This window comes from Anser brachyrhynchus, assembly GCF_964034855.1.
Source record: "Anser brachyrhynchus genome assembly, chromosome: 5".
Taxonomy (NCBI): Eukaryota; Metazoa; Chordata; class Aves; order Anseriformes; family Anatidae; genus Anser; species Anser brachyrhynchus.
This window is the reverse complement of record NC_137699.1, coordinates 4,965,088-4,982,989: the sequence shown is the minus strand read 5'-3', so window position 1 is coordinate 4,982,989 and position 17,902 is coordinate 4,965,088. Positions and strand designations below refer to the sequence as shown.

Sequence of the window (17,902 nt, the reverse complement as noted above, 5' to 3'; positions counted from 1 at the left end):
AGTTTTCATAGGTCACTCTTGGGCCTCAGTCCCCTCATAGTGAATTCCAGAGCTGTGGCAAAGGCAATCACTGGGAAAGAGACTCTTGTATGCCAGAAGGCACTGACAGCCATGGGCTGCCAGTTCTCTGGTGCTGGAGACATATGAATAACATCAGATATGTGACAAGCACTTTGCCGCTTATTACAATTTTTGTATTAAAATAAATGCCAATGATGAATTGAATAGTTGTCATTTATTCCCAATAATTGAGGCAGTGATGATTCTTGCCATTAAATTCAGCAGCATGTGTTCAGTATTATGTTTTTTCTCAGCCGGACAAGCTGATGGGCTTTGGTTCATGAGTTTTGGTCCTTTTTTTAGGCCTAAGGTAAAATCATTTGGATGTTTTATTGTTGTTGACATCCCCTGTCCCCCAAACCAAAAGAAAATGCTGCAGTGGAACACTGGAAGGGATGGTGAGCCCTCATTCTCATACCTGTGGTTGTGGAAGAAGGGTAGTTGGAGCTCGTAATCTCTGAATGGTTCGAACCTTGGGAAAGAAGGTTCGGAGTTATTGACTAAGACAGGTAGGAAATTCATTTGCTTGAGTTGTTTCAGGTCCAGCTGATAAAACTCAGAGTTTAAGTCCACAAGATACCAAGTGCTCTGGTCCCAGTTCAACACACTATATAAGCACATGCTGAGCTTTAAAGCCCGTGAATAATCTCAGTGGGAATGAGACTATGTATGTGCTTAAAATTCAGCATGTAGTTAAGTACATTTCTGGATTGGAGCCAACATGCTTAGCACTTTGGAGGACTGAATCCTTATTCACTAGTAGTGGTTTATGTATTTTTTTGGCTTATGAATTTCCTCACTGACCTGGTCCTTTGTTTAATGGTCAGCCTTCAACATGGTCAGGATTAAAAACTTCTGGGGCTTGTTTTGTCTAGAAGGCTATGGATAATCTCCAGAGGGAATGGCTCATTTTACATAATTACTGATGCTAAATAAATATGTTCTTTATAATCAACTTATGTTTAATAGAAATTGCTAAGATTTTTGATCAAGAGACTGGTCTTTGACCCACATTTTATTTCTTCCTTTGTTTAGAACTATGTTGTTTATCTGCAGAAATTAATAATGCCTGTCTACAATTAGTACATCGAATGCTGAAGTTATATTTTATTTATAATGACTTTTTCTGTTTCCAAGTTCTCATTGCTTTCTACCAGCTTTTTTCTCATTCTGAAAGAATACTTTTCAGGCAATAATTAGCAGTGGGCTTTATTGGAACTGAGTTCTCCAAGCAGTTCTGTCAGATATTTGGTCTTCTCTCAAAATGCCTTGGCCACGTAGGGTAATGATTCTAATTGTCTTCTTCCCCCCCCACCTATTCTGCTACAAAGCATCATCTTGGCACTACCTTAACGTTGCTGGAATTAAAGAAGCCAGGGGATCTTTTTCTGTTATGGTCTACTTATTCCCAATTATCCTTTTAAAATTTCACCTACATATGTGGCTATTGTTCTTTCTACATTTATGAGCAAGCATTATAAAGCACCAATCGAACAAATGGAATTAAAAAAAAATCAGGAAAATCTTAGATGTTTCAGGCAAGGGTAATGGATGCAGTTTTTCCACAGTAGGAACAAACTTTTTTTTTTTTTTTCAGGTCACTGAGGAAAGAGAATTTCATTGTGTCTGTAAAAGTTTTTGCTTGCTCCCATCAAGACAGAATAGGGGTATGGTTAAGTGCTATCTTAAATCTTGATTGTTTGTCTTTCTTTTTGTGCTCCATCTTTAAAATAGCTGAGGTAAAGTATGTGTGTGTGTGTGTGTGTGTGTGTATATATATATTAGCATAGGTTAGAATGTAGACAGGCATGTTGTTGCACGTTTAGCTGGAGGGACAGAGGAAATCATACATTTAGGTCTTTCCTGCCTCTCAGTGGAGGTGCAGTAAATGACTGTGAATGCTTCCAATGTCACTGTGTAGCAAAGGGAGTTAGCAGAAACCATACCTCAAACCATACAGCATCTTAGCAGAGGGGCAGTAGGTTCTAACAGGGAGAGTGGTGACTTCTTGAGCAATTCCAGCGAAATTCATAAGAGGAGGAACAAAATAAGCCCCTCAGGGAGCAGTGGGTGCGATTGCTCATGGCGCCGAACTGGAAGAGAGGAAAACTTGGCACTAACTGTTGTTGTGATGCTGCCATGGACTGATTACAGACACGTTCCTTTACTCCCAGTCCCCTTCTTTGCTCTCTTGTGTAAGCTACTTAGGCTATAAGGTAAGGGCTGTCTCTAACTCAGTGTTTACGCCATGAGTGTTGTATTCAAATATGTTCTAGGAACAAATACTACGAGTTGCAAATCTATGAGCATGTTGTTTTTAATTCCGTTGTATGGATATATGCTTGGAATCCACAAGAAGAATCCACAAGAAGAATCACATTTCTGGTGCAGTGTCAGTAAGGTCCAACATGATTAAAGCATTACAGGTTATTTTTGCCAACTACCAGAGATTCATTGAGAGAGAATGGTGTTGCACAGATACTTCTAAAAAGCATTTATCACTTCATGACTTTTAAAATTAGATGGCCCAACAGTGCTTTTGAGAAATTTGGAATGATACAAATGGTCACAGTTATATATGTACTTGCAAAATATATAAAAATTGTGCCACTGATGTTTTTATCTCAATCAGAGTTCAATTTTCTGTTAATGACGACTTTTTTTTTTGTATTTTTACTATTATTCTAAAAGTTTATTCAGCTTGACAGTTGTAGGATTAAGCTTTACAAACAAAAGGATAATATATCCTATGTTTACAAGTTAGCCAGAGGCCAGGTTTTATAAACTTTAAAAATACAGCTATTGCTAGTTTATAAAATACCAGTCAGCTTTCCAAGAGAGAAGATAAATCCAGCAATTGAGCTGATTTCTATGGGAGCTTAGTGCCCTCATGTATAATAATATATTTTGACCTAAAGCAATGTTACACATGCATCTTAAAAATGTTTTGAAAGAGGTCAAGAAATGGAGCACAAAACAGAGACATATGGGGTCAGATCCTATAAGGATCTTATACTTCCTGTGAGAGCCTTTAGTTCCACTGAAAGGGGCACTCGGCAGGTGACATTCGGTGCCATTCAGGACAGGGGACACGTAAGGTTTTAGAAACTGATCTTTCTAATGCTTTCTGTCAGACACAATGTTTTTCATTAGTTAAAATCTGTTATTAAGTTAAAACGTGGGCCCATAATCACCTGTGTTAGCACCGGGAAAGATGCATGTTTTCTGCTGAAGACCATCTAGTAATACTTGAAATCTTAAAATTTCGACTCAAAATACAAGAGATCCAAAGGTTACAGCAAGGAAAAATATAAATTCTGGAAAAGAATTTTGGATGCATCAGGCAACATGGGCATTGTTATTTACAAGTGTGAAATTTAAAGAAATTCCACATAAATGCAGATTCCTGTTTTGTCATTTGCAACATAGGAATAATTGGTTTTTGTGTCAGAACGTTTGAATTTACAACAGATGAAAAGAACATCTCAGATGAACAATGACTGTAGTGCTGGGCATTTTTATTTGGTTTTTAAGTAATGGTGATACATTTAAAGTGATGAAATTGGATTTGCCACGGGCTCTGGTGCACAGGTCTCCTGTAGTACTGAGGAGGTGCTGCCCTGTTAGTTCTCAATCTTGTCACTTCTGGGGAACAGCAATGAAACTGTTTGTTCCTGACAGCAGACAGCCCCACTGCAGGGCCCTGGTTTCATGTTACATTAAGTATTAGTGCTGTTCTTTCAGGAGCTATTATGCTGTGACATCAAAGATTTTCTGACAGGGCAGTTGTAGGTTAGCACTGAAGTTGTCTACTGAAATTTTTAAGAATGGAATTAAATATATATGATCAGAGTTAATATGAGAGATCGGAAACTGCATATAAAGTGGAGTTAGTGGTTAAAGAAAGCTGCAAGAATAATTGTTTGGTTTGGCCTATTTGTCCTTTCTTGTCCAAGGCAATTTTTATTGCCTTTAATTTCTACAACACTTCCAAAAATGCTGCCATATGTTAGCATTTTTGTGCAACTGATTATTTTCTGAAAAATGTTGTGTGAACAGAAGGAAAAGGACTTTCATAAAATAAGTGTTCAGTATAGACCTTGCAGTGCATGTATAAATCAAGCCTTCAACAATAATTGTAATAGCCCTTTTTTTTTTTTTTTAACTGATTGTCTAATTACTTAAAAGGATCAAGATACAAAATTTAAATAGTAAGAAAGACCTTTGAGTGCCATGCAGGAGCATAATAGTGATTTCTGAGACTTGCATCTTTTTGTAAGAGAGAAACTGTAAAAATGTATAGATTGCAATTTATGCTAGTGTTCTTTGGAAGTTCTGAATCCAGCTTCTGGCTGGCTTAAAGGGAAGATGATAGGGATTTGAAGCAAACTAACTGTGTAACTGTTCTGGACAAAAATATTTCTTGAATGTGTGTGACTTCAAATGTTCCTGTAGATTCTTGTGTGGTGAAATCAGCGTTGCTACAGCTATGAAATTACTATTATGCTCTGATGAGACAAGTTCAGTGACAGGAAATATCAAAATTAATTTTGGAAACATGTCTGCATATTTTTGATTACTAAGGCATTTGTTCCATTTAGTATCAAGCAAGTGAATCATCTATTAAAAATGAAAATGTATACAATAGAGTAATACTTTTCCAGCAAAAAAAGCTAGTAAAAAGTTGAATAATGCTGTTTAGTTATAAACAAGGGACCGGCATAATTTTGCTTATTGAGATTAAGAATGAGATTACTAACATCTGTACCACATGTAGTGGATTTTTTTTTTTAGTAAGAAGCCAAGAAGTTACACTTCTGTGCAAATTAGACCTTAAAATGCATATGTCAAATAATCGTCTGTATGTGTAATACTTACTTTCAGTCATGAGAGAAATTGCATACAGAATAATACCTCTTTCTTTGAGATGTTTTTTTTTTTTGTCTGGATGTAGCCAGAAATAAGAGGAGCAATTCTGAAGTCCTTGCTCAGGCAACGATCAAACAGATCATTTGATTGTTTTGAGGCTGCTCTGTTGACTAAAAGCTTGTAGGATCAATTTTGAAGTTTATATTGCAGTAAAACTTGCTATTTATATTATGCTAATTGACCAAAAACTAGCTGTATGTTAACTTTGATCAGGCATAATGATTTTACTTTTTGGATAGCATTGCTCGACTTCTTTGGTTTTCCTGCATTGCCACACGCTTACTGGCAAACGAGAATCTTTATGACCGAACAGTCAGAGGCAGCCAGTGTAGAATAAAAGCCCATCCCTTTATCCAGATGTGTGAAATTCTGGCAATAGTGGCACTACCCTTGGGAAATCTCACTGTCTGGTGGGAACTGTGGAATACATAATTATCCCTTAGCTCTATAGTTTCAGATCCGAACATTTGAAGTATATACAAAGAAAGAAGAATGTGGGTAATACAGCTGGGTGTGGCAGAGAATTGTTTAAGTGGTTACAAAGGTGTATGACAAGATCTGGTTAGCTACTGTATCTACTGCATCGTTTGTGGCCAATAGCTCTAATGCCCTCAAGAGTGTGAGACTGATTACAAGTAGATTTTTTTTCCTTTCTTTCATATTTAAAAAAGTGCCAGGTATAACTGTTTTAGAAAAAAATTTTAGTCAGCCATGTGTACTATCTAGAATGCGTTTGAGTATTTTACTATTTTGGACAGAGTATCCTTTCATTTAGCCTGTAATCACAGAGCCTAAGGATGCTGTTAAATCCAGGTAATGATACTTACCAGTATATCTGCCCTGTGTCTATCCTGGCAGCATTTTTTGTATTGCAGCTTCACTATCTCTTTTCTTGACTATTAATTAGAAATGTTACTTCAGAACAGCAAACTGTTCTGGGAGGACCTGTCAAAGTTCTCTCATTATAGGAGGGTCTAGAATCCTTTCAATTTCCTGCACAGAATGCCTGGGGTTTATTGAGCAGCCAATATTTCAATTTCTATTTAAATAAACAGCAACAGAACTGACTTGATAAGTGTACCACTAAATAGATCATGTTACTACTTAACTTAGAGTTAATGCCTAACAGTCTGTTTTGTTCCATTTTGGTGGCTATGTTCGTGTAAAGGCCAGGCAGTTTCAGAGAAGAAACAAACAGTAGTATTATACTGGATCACAGCGGCAATTATATTTATTATATTGGCTGCAAGTGAAAAGTTGGAAACAACAACAAAAAAAGTGTAGCATGTGAATGTATTTTAAGCACAATTTTAATTGCTTAGAAGTAGCAAAGACATATTATTGTAAATCTAAAATATATTTATTGTTATTGCACAGGCGTCATGTAACAAAAACTAGGAAATCTAATTTTCTCATAGGTCAGTCTTCCACTGGCTTTTTCTGTCATAGGATGAGGAAGTACCAAGTAATTAATTGAAGATGTGGTAGGTACATACGTAGACAGTATTCCTTGAAAGCTTCAGATAGATAGCTCCAGACTTTCCTGGCTTTGTTAGACTCCACAGTACTTAAACGCTTCTGAGAAGTCTCTTCTCATGTACCTAAAATTTATAAATACAACAAAGAAATAATCAGTGGAAAGTGATAAGGTTTCTTCTCTCCACCATTCAGTTTTGTTCTGGTAAATTCATAATGAATCACGATGTGAATCCTGTATTATATTTTCAGGACTCAGTAAGGCCTTTGGGAAAACAGAATCAAAATCTGGGAACCTGGTTCTGTAGGTGAGAAATGTTTGCATGTACATTGTGCATTAGTTATACTGGTGTGCTTGGACAATTCAGAAGACCAGCAAACCATATGGATTACAATTTAAATGATAATAGGGAGACATTTTTATCCTTCCAGTGAAACCCAGTAAGGGTCCTTTTTTCTCTTTTTACTCTCTTTTTTTTTTTTTTTTTTTTTTTGTTAAAGAGATCATTGAGGCACTACAGAAATATTAGCTGTCTTAGCTTCTCATTCTTACTTAACATCTCACTTGTGCTTACAGAGTCTGGACTCTTTCTTTGTGACAGTTCTGTTTCAGAGTTGTCTGCCAGAAATGAAGTCAATGGAGAATGGCCACTTAAGGGCTCCCATTTTTGGAGATGCCAGAGACACTGTAGACAAGTCCCAAAAGGAGGGCATGGAAAGTTGTGTATGCCATCTCCCACAACTGAGGCTGAATGGGATCTTTAGCTCTGTACTGGTATGGGGGGAACTGCTGATGATTCAGGCCTTAAAATTTGTTTAGCTGCTGAGTAAACTTGAGTAGTTCAGCCCTGATGGAATCACGGTTAGTCAGTAGTCGGTATCTAATAAAGTACTATTTTTATAACTTAACAGGACTTTTCCTCTTCCATCTGATCTCAAAGCCCAGAGAACTGGCAAGGCATTGCTTGCTATATACACTAGGCAAGAAGACACCATCAGCTTTCTTTGGGCTAGCAGGGATTGCTGTGCAACCTAAATGACCAAAACGCAGAGACAGAAGAAACCTGGCTTATGTTACTGTGCTGGGAAAATGACAAATTGTTTCACTCGCATTTGCTATCAAGTTCCATGTTAGTTTGACATGTAAAGATATAAAGTCCTGGTGGCTTTGGTGAGACATTCCTGGGGATTTCTGATGACAGGCACGTTCCTCCAGGTTTAGAAGTACTTTTGTAAGACTCAGAAGAAAATTAATGTGAACATTGGAGGAGCTTTCCTTTTGGTTCTCTGTGCCTTTTCCATGCAGTATTTTTCAGTCACTGTTTTTCTCTAAATCATCTACCTAGCCATGTCTAAACTCTCTTGCAGGTTAGAAAGTGAGTGTGTATAAGGGAGAATATGCACAATTGCTACTTGTCTTCTAAATTTGTATGAAGATGATAAGGGACACTAGTGCGTCTAAATAAGCAAGATAGTAGTACACTGTGTTTAATTAATCCTCCACTCTTGAGAGAGAAATACTGTAGGCAAGTATGTTTATTCTCACTTTTCCAGTTGGGAAACTGAAGCAGGAAGGTTTCAAGATGGTTTGAGTCCTAGCCAGAATTCAAACTCAGAAGATATGGCTCATTTCCAGGCCTGTGCTTAAATTGCAGACCATCTCTCTTTCTTTTTCTTATGCAGTATTTTGTAATAAAGATAAGATTTTTTTATACCATTACATATGTGGTTAGAGGTAGCTCTTTCTGTACTTAGAGCTGCCTTTTCTCCATGGCTTTCAGTGGAGCATATGTCTGCTTGATCCATGCTCTAGTGAGGACGCAGACAGCTCATAACAAATCTGTCATTTATTCTGGTTTTCTTCCTGCCGGAAGGGGACTGCTCTCTTATGTAGCAGGCAGTACTACTTTATAAGATCAGTAGTTCTGTTGCAGTGAATTTGAGATTACAGCAGGCCCTGGCAGGCTGTGGAGTTCACCCATCCTGCTCTTAGTTAACCAGCCATGAGCTCCCACCGTATGTATGACTGAGCATCTGTATCTCTCGTATTTGTCATTGTGGCTACAGCAAGTGAGGCCTGAAATCCAAACCCACTTCTTCCTAGCACAGTGAAGAAGGAAGTTAAGTTAAACCACCAGAAACTTTCTTTTAATTCATTTTGTCCTTGAATTTTTCTGCATATGTTTCATCCTGTCTTTCTGTTTTACAACTCAGCAATATATTCTGTCTTGAAAACAACATTAAGTGTAGCTACGCGCACACACACTGAGAGGAGAATATCCCCCCACAGTGTTTACAGCAACACCTCTAGGTGACGGCAGGCAGTAAGCTTTCTTTTTATAGAGCTCCAGACTACAGATCATTAGCTTGATATGGTAGCTCAGTGGTGCAAAGTCATTTGAATATTTATTACCCTGCTTAAGACTTTCTCTTTTCAAGTGGGAAATAAATGTGATAAGACCCCCTTTCTGTCCTCTTGCTTGATATGCTAAAGCACAAATATGTGAAATGGATTTTAATTGTATTCCCTTGAACCTCTGTATTAGATACCAGCAACTTGGATTTTTTTTTTTTTTTAAACCAAAAAGTGTGTGGAACAACTGCTCAAGTCTGCAAAGTCTTTTTTTTTTACAACCTTTTCTCAAAGTTTGATAGGATATTTGGCTCCAGAAATAAGTTGGATTTTCAAAATTTAATATATAAATATTAATCATGACATATAAAAAGGCAGCTTTATAAATGTATATTTGAATGGGGCACTGTTACTTAACTGAAGTACCGATGTAAAGGCCCCTTAAAACTGGACTTGGCCAACAGTCATAGATTTTGAGAAATAGTAACAAACCAAACGCTGTGTAAATGAAGGTGTCTGTGGAAAAAACAACAACCCTATTACAATACGATCAGCAAGACATGAAAGCCAGCAGCAGGCAACAGAAAGGCAGAGGCAGGCTCCTGAATATATTTTAAAGGTAGAATGTTGTCAGGGTGTTTTCATTTAGCTATTTTAAGATGTCTGTGTTTCACTTGCTACAGTCACAAATTCTAACTGTGAATAATAGGAATCATTATATGGGTGTAAATGCTATATTGACTACATTTTTCAGGCTCAAACACACCTTCCTTGTTGGCAGTGGAAAGCAATGAATGAGGCATTTTATTAAAACTGGTGCTTGTGGTTCTAATCAAAGGTCACTGGTTAGCTCTCAGTTTTCAGTCTCAGATTTGTCTAGATGTTTGATCAGGGGGCTGCAATGAAATTATTATGACAAAGACTTTGTACTAGGCGGTATCTGTCTGCTGAAACTTGAAAGTCTTTGCCACAGTGATGCTGACAGCATGTGAATGCTGAAAGAATGTGCAAGAAATGTTATGTCTTAAAGAAACCTTTATTAAGTATCATCTTCCCTTTGTGTTACGTTTGAAATCATTTCAGTTGCTATTAAGGTACGAATGAAAAGGTGTTTCATTGATTAAAGGTGGCGTGTTTTTTTTTTAAAGTGTACTGTATGCTTTAAGACAGTCTTCCCATTACTTACACTGTTCAGTCCCTGCTGCACACAGCAAGTTCATTAACATGCAGATATGCAGTGATTGAAGTCGGGTTGCCTTTTACATTGGAGTTGTCTTGATATAATGAGCTTCTCTTTAATGTTCAAAAAACTGTTGTTACTTTCTAAAAGGGGTTTGTTTGTGAATGTCATTAAATTTAATTCCATCTTCAAACAATTTCAGTATTGTTCATTTTACTACAATTAACAGGCTTGCTGGTACTAAAAAGCTATTTATTTATTTATTTTTTAACAGATACATTTTAACTTTTAGGCAATGTGTCGTGGTGGTGAGGTGCTGTTAATGTTGAATGAGAGACCTGCTACTTAACACTTGGATTCAATATTTTAATTGGTGCCCGTGTGCAAAAATACTAGAGTAAAAGTAGGTTAGGGTTATTCTTACTGTTTTTCCTCTTGGGCTGGGATAGGCAGCATTTTGTCAGGGAGAGAGCGAAGAAACATTTGTACTACGACCCTATCTTTGCCAGCCTCAGGTTGTTTGTTAAATTAGGCCAGACAAATGGAGAAGGAGATGCACTGATCAGGTAATCTGTCTTTGCTAATGAGAGGATAACGGGATGTAAACCTAAAAAGGTTGTTTGTAGTTTTCTGCTCAGTGTTTCTGATGTGAAAAGATTTCGTCACCCAGGAAACATAAGGTAGAAACTTCCTTGCTGTGAGGTCAACAGACAGTGAACATCCTGTTGCTGAGATTTCAAGTCTGAGTCTTCTGTGTAGTTTCACAGCCCATTCAGTGCCAGTGCCTCCTGGAAAATGTGCCTCTAAAAATAAAATGAGGCCTAGCATTTAAGAAATGATTTGCTTGGTCTGGGGAAAAAAAAAAAAAAAAGTGATACCAGACTGAAGGTGGGGTGGGAAGCAAAACTAGGCTGGAAGTAATTTTACTTATCAATAAATGCCATTTCATCACTCTGAGATACAGTATCATAGTCCTGGAAGTTTCTCTTGGATTTGGAAACCATCTGACATTATGTGTTTTAAGGATGGATTATGATAGAAATGGCACAGAAGCAAATTATTTAACTGGAGCAAGTAGAACAGGGAAAGAGGAAATAATTTTATATATATATATATATTTTAATAAACTCTGCAACTTTTAAAGCTATATTTCTGGGACAGTTTTGTATGAACAATCTCTACCTGTAAAGTGGTGGTATGGACAATGGGCCTTGATATGAAGGGAATGTGATCTTTGTTTTAACTTTCAGATCTCCATAAGGAAGGTTTAATTACAGATAACCCAGGTTACAAGGGTATAGTTTGGTCTGTGGTCTTGTGAAGAATGCACAGAATATGAGACACAGAAGTGTTAAATCTGTTCTGGTCAACCAAAAAACCTCCAGTACCGGCTTTGGTGCTACTAAATGGAAAAGGTTTAAGTTGACTTATTGACATAGCTAGCAGGAAGCCTGGGTACAGATGACAAATGACACCATTTTGTATGCATGTGAAACTGAAAGTAGCTTGTACTTCTAGGAGGATGGAATACTACCGTGTTGCTATTGAGTCACTATTGTTAAAGAAACTTTTTTTTCCATTTGTACTTTATTAATAGAAACATTTCTTCATTATCATGGCAATTCTAAAATATCTTTTTATTATCATCTCCACTGTATTTTTAAATGTTCCATGGAGTATTTGGACTTTCACTGCCATCTGTGAGAAAACATTCCCTACTTTGATAGACTTATTACAGTCTGTTTCATCACTATCAAGTTAATTTCCTCTACCTAATTTATTTTGCCAGTGGTGAATCTTCAGTAATGATTTGAACATCCTATGATGAGAAACAACATTTAAAACTTACCAAAACTTCCAAGACTAACTTCCCTCAAAATGTAATTCTGAAACATAATCCTGAACTCTGTGCATGGATTTTTTCTTTATAGAAATATTACATTTATTTAACCTGAGATTTAAGAGTTTATTGAAGAAGCTTTCTTGTCTTCCAAATAAAGATGCTGTGTAGTATGCACAGTTTATCTAACTTCAGGTTCTTTTGTGAAGTGAGGAGAGAGGGATGGTCTCCTGTCTGTGCTGCATTTATGGTTTTGGAAACATCAGTAACGGTACAGAAAACCCTAGCTCCTGATGTAGGTGTTTAGGCTACATATCTGAAGTTAGGTGGTGTGAATATTGCCTGATAAGAATTTATCGATTTTCCTGGTAATGACACAGTGTAAGAGTAGCTTTATTGCTGCCAGTGAAGTTGATGTTAGTTGTTCCTGGCAAGTAGGAGTAGCAAAACGGCCATCTTTAGAAGTAGAAATTCAACTTCAGTAAAGGCATTTGTTGCAAATGAAGGACTTGATCCTCATGAATGTCCTCCTTATATGTTCCAGGCCCTTAGGCACATTATGGAGCCCCATTAAAGTCAAATAAGATTTTTCTTGGGATCATGACATAACTGTAGTGTAGCTCCAATTACAAAATCAGACCCTTAATTGAGCCTTGCCTCGCTGATTTATGTTCTTTTTTCTTTTTGAGAAATTTTTCCATAATCTTGCCCCTCAAAAGCAGAGTCATTGATACATTGGTCAGATGAGTAATTACTTGTTTTGCCTTTTTGGATTATCACCGTATTGTTGTTGTTTTTCTTTTATTTTTTTTTTATTTTTATCTTTAAGTTGTAAAAATATTTAAATGCTTGCATATGAAAATTGTGTTGAAATAAACCAGAGACTCCAAGTAGACCGGTAACTGCAAGTATATACGGTGCCTGCCTGAAATGACTTTATAGTTTGTTAAAATCAAATGACATTCAGTACGGATACTATGAAGAGAAAAATCAAAATAGACACCTAATTATAATTACATTTTTTCCTGTCATTATATCCGTACGTGCAGAACAACTGATTTGAGATCACAACAGCTCAATTTGGTAGGTACAAAGGTTTTTCCTTCCTTTTTTCATCATCTGCAGGATGTAATATAATTTCTTATACTGACCAGAGTCTGAAATTTCCTCAAGTCAATGTGTATGTTACCTAAATTAGTGGAATTAATTAATAGTATATGAATACTACAAAGGTTATAGACACTACAGATTAATCATACAAGTAAAATCCAGAGGCTAAGGCTCTGATTTGGCCTCTCTGTACATAGATGGCTCTGCCAGCCCAAGTTGTGTTAGTGTGCGCTCTCATTGCTGTTGAAGGAATATAATTGAGAACTACGAACAACAGTTAAATGAGAGGGAGGAAAATACATTTGTGAGATGGGTTTTGCAGCTTATGAATGCAGAATGCATTGGTTTTCTTCCAAATTTTCATGACCTTTTTGAAATTTTAGTCCAAACTGCCAGCTGCTTTGTTAGATGAAAAATAACCTGTATTTGTGAAACTAGCCATTCTGCCTGCAGCTCCTGGTGTACAATGGGACAGACAAATAGGAAAAATACAGAAGCACTTCAGTCTGTATCTTACATACTACAGAAGGAGTGAATGCAACAGGTTTCTCAGTCATCTGTTTTCATACATTTGTGAAGGGAGTTAGTCCTCCCTGGAAAGGGCTATATAGTACATATACATTAAAATATGTGCATGAGTGGGCACATGCGTTTGTGTGATACTGAAGGAGTGTTAGGTTTGTTGTTAGAGAGCAGCTTGTTTCAAGGCTGAGCCGAGAAAAAGCCAATTAGTGTCAGTGTCAGAAACCTGCCAACTTCAGGGGTGTGTCAGCTCCTGTGTTAAATGGGGGAGGTTGGGGTGGGTGGTGGAAGCTAGTCAATGATAAGTATTAATCAGGGAAGGTCTCGGGGTGGGGGGAGGGATACGACGATGACACAACAAACGACAGACACACAAAACCCAACCCACAAGTGTACGTTGCAAATGCTGGTTAGGGAAATTTTACTGAAATGATCCCACTGACACTAGGGTGATGTTTTCAGGGTAGAAATGTCTTAAGTTAGAGTTCTGATTCATACCAAGGCTTCACAGTGGATGTGGTCTCCTTCTGAAAGGTGCTTGCCCTTAGAATCAGAAAGGAAGTGGTGTTTGCCAAGCACCTCTCAAAGTCAGGCCACCTTTGATTTGGTGGCTAAAATTGGAAATTAGGAGCCTTGCTTTAGATGTTCATGTTTCAGCTGTTTTATCAGTTATGTTTTAGGAACAGCTACCATAGGTGCCAGTCTTACCATATCATTATCTATAATTCACCCTACATTTATAACAAATCTGATTACTCATGGATTCCCAGGGGAACAGTGTATAGTGCAGATGGAACTCTGATTATGAGCCATTTTGTACATAGGTCCCCCATTTTAACTGTAACATAGATTATACCTTGGTATGAGCAGCAAAGAAACTAAATTTAGTGTGCCAATACCTTGAAAGATGCAGAAATAGCTGGACTGTAAATGCTGTAAATCTTTCAAAAGATTGTCCAGAAATAAGACTGATCTTTTATAAATCATAGAAATGAGGGTATTGACTTTGAAAACTTTCCTCCAATGTTTTTATTTTATTTTTTTACACTAGGCTTTCTTTACAAAACGTTAATTAAGTAGCATGTTTTAGATCAGGTTCATTTTTCTTTAAGCTTTCCTGTGATACGGGAGACAAAAAGCCATTTTACCACTTTATCATTGTGGTTTTGGATAATTTGTCAAAAAGTACTAATTTATTCTAAAGTTCACAGAGACAATTAGAAGAGTTGTTTTTTTACCTTTCTTTTTGAAAATTTATTTCAGTACAGTGCACACAAAAATGTAAGCAAATCGTGAAGTACAGATTTGGTTATCTAAATTGATTGGAATGATTTCAGTAACTCCTTGGAATTTTTAGCTTCAGCAGGAAGAGAATAAAAGACGTTCTGTTTTTATCAAACTGCTTTCAAGGCACATTTTTTTCCAGGTCTAAATTATTTACCTGCCACTGCTTTTACTTCAGCACTTTATAGATAAAGATTTTGGCATTGCCTGTAAACTGGAGAATACCACACAGTATGCATCTTTATCGGATATACTGTAACTGAGGAGACTTTTCTCTGACCTAAAATGCAGGAGATCTTCCTAATCCTTGCCTCACGCACCATGGAAATATACTTACTGAAGTATGTTCTAGGGTTTTTAATATTAGCACATCAGACTGTGAGAGGGGGAGGAGTAAGGTGTGAAAAAGTGTGAAGCTGCAGCTTAGTATTTTCCAATTGTGAGAAAGAGGTTTTTTAAACCTCTTAAAGAAGCCCATGATAAATCAGCCTGTCAGAAATGCCAGCAGGTGAGGCTCTGAAAAAAAAAAATGCTTTGTCCTAAAACTTGTAGGAATGAGGGGCTCAGGAGAGTGAGCTGCTGCTGCTGCCTCACAGCCTGAACCAAGTGGCTCTGCAGACACAACATGCCCCAAGATGAGCTTTCCACAGTTAGGTTGCAGGCTGATAAGCAGCTCATTTTTTTGGAGCCAAACTTAAAACTCATTCTAGCAGAGGTATTTTGCATTCACAGATAGCTGCACATTGTTACATACATTTGCTGCTTCCAATAGCATGTTGCTTTCTGATAACAAGATACTGCTTTCAAGAGCAGGTCTTTGTTGCTGTCATATCAACAGGAAGGCACTGGACTTACTGCCGCTGCCTATAACCCCTATTGTACTGGGAAGTAATGCTTTAGGCAAATGCAAATTCATTTTATACTTTTTAATTTCAATTCTATGCTGTTTTCAGGCATTTTTATCCTGAGATGTGGATGCATACCAGCATAAGAAGACATTGGAGAATAGTCTAGCTAGAAAAACCTAGGGAGAAAATCCAATTCACTGAAGATCCTTCAGCCTAGAATTATTTAGGCTTCATTCGGAAATTAATAAATGTATAATTTAAGTAAAAGTAAAAAAAAAAAAAAGTATCGGGGGAAAAAACAAAAACATTAACCATTTTCTCTGATGTTAGGAGAGGTTGACTGATGTTCTTTAAAATACAGGCCTGCTAAAATTAGTTTACATTGAAGTGTATTTAAGATGGATAAAATAAATACAAGGACTCTAGTTAACAAATATAAACTGCTAGTTTTGGTAGAAGCAAGAATATGTTACATTTACTTTAAGTGATAAATTGTTGACCATGCTGGGGTGCAGTGCGAGAGCACTGGGTGTGTGCATATGTGTTGCAGGGAGAATGGAGCTGGTCAACTGGTTTGTCCTGAAGACTGTTGTGAAAGTATCTAATAGATTTTGACTTCTTTACACCACGTCTGAGTTATAACTCTACTTACTCTTGGTTAGCATCAGGATTTGAACAAGGTGCCTAACTACTCCTAGGTCATCATGATTTGCTATTACGCTAATGACAGGAATTACTAAAAATCTTTGCCACCTTATTGACCATTTAACGTGCTTAATATGTCTTAAGTGTACATGTGCTTTGAGGAGGTTTGTCCAGAAAAACATTTCAAAAAGCAGTTCAAAAGAACAGCATAGAAATTTGCAAGTCAAACTATGATTTATAGTATTATTTTTATAAGTAGCAACCGCAAAAATAATCATGCTGCTGGAGCCAACAGCAGTATTTTGAAATGGTAGGACCTAATGTATGAGGTTATTGCATATGAATAGAGAGATACGTTATTGCAATGATATATTTTATTACTTGCTTCTGTTTTTATTAGGGATAATGAAAACCTTCTGTTTGGCCCAGTGAACAAAACTAATGTGACCTTTCATGTGACCCACCTGTTGTGCTTTCACAATCGATAATAGTTACCTCATGTTAGGGTGATCTGGAAAATAACAGTGTGCCAGCACCACAGAAAATAACATTTGTGTTTCTGTATTTTAAATCTGTATTTGCCTCAGATCTGAAATTAAGGAAAATATAGGTTATGTAACAAAATGCTTAAAAGGCAAAATATTATTGTAAGAGCATTGTCTCTATTACTAACAGATACATTTTCAAAAGCATTCAGCTGTTGAATCATAGCTGTAAATTTGCAGAATTGGTTTAAAATCTGTGATTTTTAGTAGTATCAAAGATGGTACGAAAGTCCATTGAGCTGTTTTGACAGTGTGGAGAGCACAAAAATTAAAAAAGTCAGTGTATAGAGTTGCAAGTTTTCACACTTACTAATTAAAAAAAAATTACAATCTCCAATGTAATATTTATTTTTAATGGAAAACCTTAAAGGGCTTGATTATTTCTATTCTTCCAATTGTATTTAGGACTTGATTCTGGAAACAAACATATTTAACATGAATAGCTCAATGTTGTTTTTCTAAGGGTGTCTGATAAGTATATTAGACTTGCATTGGGATGATTTATAGATTATGGGCATAAGTATTTGCAGGATCAGGACCCTCATTTCAAAGAGGTTTTCACATGTGAATTTGAAGTACGTGTGCTACTGCTGAATTTGCTCAACAGACCAGAAGGGCTCTTTCCCTTTGGAGCCCTTATGGTTTATCTGGTCAATGGCTTGCAAGCTAAGAAGGATTTATGCATTGGATCAATGATCCATGAAATAGGGGGGATTTCCACAATGTCTCTCAGTGACAAGTTACAGTGTGGCCACACAGTATGCACTTTCAGAATTAATATGTATGCAGAGATATGTAACTGTTGAAATATAGTATAAATTATTATTACATGACTGCCTAATGGTCAGGGAAGTATATAAATAGTGTATTATACCTCTTAGAGGGAACTTTGTCATTCCTTCACCTCTTGCCTTTGGACTGAAAAATCTTTGTACGTTCTGTAATCTGTGCCAATAGCCTATGTTGTAGTACATGCATAGGTTAACCCAATTTAGACCTGGTCCTTCCTTGTCCAGTTAACCCAAGAGGTCTCTCAGTACTGCCATTTTCCTCGAGGTATGTCAATGAATTCTTTCTCTTCTGACCAGTACTGAGGTGTCCCCAGTACTG

General features: G+C 36.9%; 1 protein-coding gene across 21 annotated transcripts in view; it reads left to right on the top strand.

Annotated features, from left to right (window-relative positions):
- The window catches only part of SOX6 (SRY-box transcription factor 6), a 484,589-nt gene that overhangs the window by 18,752 nt on the left and 447,935 nt on the right, over window positions 1-17,902 (top strand). For 3 of the 21 annotated variants that reach the window (XM_080595816.1, XM_080595813.1, XM_080595805.1), the window contains exon 2: window positions 1,658-1,727. The exons of 17 other annotated variants lie outside the window; for them this stretch is intronic. The gene's annotated coding sequence lies outside the window, so the exon portion shown is untranslated. Of the gene's footprint in view, window positions 1-1,657; window positions 1,728-17,902 lie in introns of those variants that run through there. One more of the 21 variants, XM_080595799.1, reaches the window with a different exon arrangement.